The following is a 2,835-nucleotide window of genomic DNA, read 5'->3' as shown; positions in this document are numbered from 1 at the left end:
TCTGAGAGTGTGCAGGGGTCATCGCTGCCACATGGGAGGGTCATGGGCATTGGTGTGACCGTGATGTGTCTGTGAAGCGCTGTAGGGAACAGTGTTGCATCTCACCTTTGTGAGAAGGTCTGTTACCTGCAGCTCCCCACATCCTGGGCATGACATAGTGTCCCGTCTATCCCACTCATCATTAAGAGTCTAGTCAACTGCCGAAACCGGTTTGGCTCAATGGATAGAGCGTCAGCCTGCGGACTCAAGGGTCCCAGGTTCGATTCCGGTCAAGGGCATGTACCTTGGTTGCGGGCACATCCCCAGTTAGGGGGTGTGCAAGAGGCAGCTGATCGATGTTTCTCTCTCATCGATGTTTCTAACTCTCTATCCCTCTCTCTTCCTCTCTGTAAAAAATCAATAAAATATATTAAAAAAAAAAAAAGAGTCTAGTCAACTAAGACCTTCAATGAGTAAACAAAGAAAAAAACTTACCGTAATTGTGGGAACCCCTTTCATGTCCCACGTGGTTCAGGGTTCCGGTTCAGGGTTCAGGTTCTGGAGAAGGCCGCACACAAATGAAAAGACTAGAAAAGTATTAATTTGGGAATATTGGGGGCCAGGCAGGAGTCCACCTCTAGGGGGAGGACTACCGCCTTGCTTTGGCTTTGCTATCCCTTTTATTAAGGTTATGAGATACCCCCATATCCTTAGGCAGGAAATTCCAATAATAGCCAATCAGCAAGAATTTACATAAGACTAACAGGTGGAGGCTGCTTTAGCTACCAATGTCTCAACTAAGCAATGAGTGATTAGCTCCGACCTTTCAGAGCAATTAAGGTTGACCAGCCTTCTGGATTCCCTGTTCACATCTCTCTATTAGTGACAATGATCGGTTTCCGCACGTAATGAGTTAAACCATCCATAATTAGATCAATTGCTTAGCTAATTCAATCTAATTAAATTAACATTTATCAAACATCTATAGTACAAAACACTAAGATTGGTCTGGAGCTAAACCCCTGCCCTCCAAGGGAGGATATCAAGTAAGTTCCCAGGTAACTACCCACACTTACTTGGTTTTCCTTATAGATAACATGGGGGCAGAAAAAATAATTTTCCTTCTACCTTTCTAAATTCTTCTAGCTGGACCAATAATCAAATTAACATGATACAGATTAATAGGAGAAATATTCAGATGTATTATGTGCATTCAGGTGTTTCATAAGAATATGAGACCTGAGATCCGCTGGATGCCCATGCGTCGCAGTTGCACCTTATTTGCCAGGTCTGTTTTCCCCGCAGCACTAGGGCTTTCATAACCAGGCAGTTTGTACACAGCGTGTCCTCTTCATCCACAGCCTCAGCCACGGTGAAGAAAATTGTCTCCAAGCACGTGGCCGTCATCGGCGGCGGGCTGATGGGCGCCGGCATTGCCCAGGTTGCTGCAGCACCTAGCCACGCAGTAGTGTTGGTGGACCAGGCAGAGGACATCCTGGCAAAATGCAAAAAGGGAATTGAGGAAAGCCTAAATAAAATAGCCAAGAAGTTTGCAGAAAACCCTCAGGCAGGCGGGGAGTTTGTGAAGACCCTGAGCAACATATCGACCAACACAGATGCAGCATCTGTAGTCCACAGCATGGACCTGGTGGTGGAGGCCATCATGGAGAACTTGAAGGCGAAGAACAAGCTCTTAGAGAGGCTGGACAAGTTGGCCTCTCAACACACAATCTTTGCCAGCAACACTTCCTCTTTGCAGATCACGAGCATAGTCAATGCCTCCACCAGGCAGGACCGCTTCGCAGGGCTCCACTTCTTCAACCCAGTGTCTATGATGAAGCTCATGGAGGTCATTAAAACTCCAATGACTGGCCAGAAGACGTTTGAATCTCTGACAGACTTGAGCAAAGCCCTGGGAAAGCATCCTGTTACTTGCACAGACACGGGTTTATTGTGACCCGCCTGCTGATGCCCTACCCCATGGAAGCAGTCCAGCTGTACAAACGAGGTGATGTGTCCAAGCAAGACATCGACATCACTATGAAGCTGGGAGCGGAGTAGCCCATGGGCCCATTTGAGCTTCTCGATTACGTTGGGCTAAACACAACAAAGTTCATCATGGACGGGTGGCATAAGATAGATACACAGAACCCCCTGTTTCAGCCCAGCCATTACGTGAACAAGATGGTAGCAGAGCAAAAGTTTGGCAAGAAGACTGGAGAAGGGTTTTACAAATACAAATGCTGCGCAGGTGCTCCAGCTCTGGGAAGAGCCCTGTAAGCTCCACCAGCAGCTGCCCCAAGTGCTCCCGGGAATGCTCTTGGGTCGGACATGCTCCCACACAGCACAGTCTATGTGATATGCAATTTGATAGTAATCTGTCTGAAGTAATTATTTACATGTAGCAGGGTTTTCTATTGAGAACAAATTCCCTTTTCTAGTCTGTTCAGTTCTATGTATTTTCTAAAAACGCTTTATGTCCTCGGTGCCTTGGAGCAAACATTTCTTTTGACCCTCATCACGTTAATAAAGCATTGCCTGAATTCTCGCACTGGTAGAGGGAAAGCACTTCTTCTAAGAGTGTGCAAGTGTCATCGCTGCCACATGGGAGGGTCATGGGCATTGGTGTGACCGTGATGTGTCTGTGAAGCACTGTAGGGAGCAGTGTTGCATCTCAGCTTTGTGAGAAGGTCTGTTACCTGCAGCTTTGAGCCTCTCCCCACATCCTGGGCACGACATAGTGTCCCGTCTATCCCACTCTACATCTGCTGGACTGGCAGGAACATCTCCATGCCCTCGGTTTGCAGGAAGAGATTTCATTCACATCTGAAATCTGGATGAGTATGATCTCTCTCT

General features: G+C 47.2%; 1 pseudogene; it reads left to right on the top strand.

The window, feature by feature from the left end:
- Positions 1-867: 867 nt before the first annotated feature.
- On the top strand, positions 868-2,259 carry LOC103302887 (hydroxyacyl-coenzyme A dehydrogenase, mitochondrial-like; annotated as a pseudogene).
- The last annotated feature ends 576 nt before the right edge of the window (positions 2,260-2,835 follow it).

This window comes from Eptesicus fuscus, chromosome 9 (genome assembly GCF_027574615.1).
Source record: "Eptesicus fuscus isolate TK198812 chromosome 9, DD_ASM_mEF_20220401, whole genome shotgun sequence".
Lineage (NCBI taxonomy): Eukaryota > Metazoa > Chordata > Mammalia > Chiroptera > Vespertilionidae > Eptesicus > Eptesicus fuscus.
This window is presented reverse-complemented; position numbering and strand designations above follow the sequence as displayed.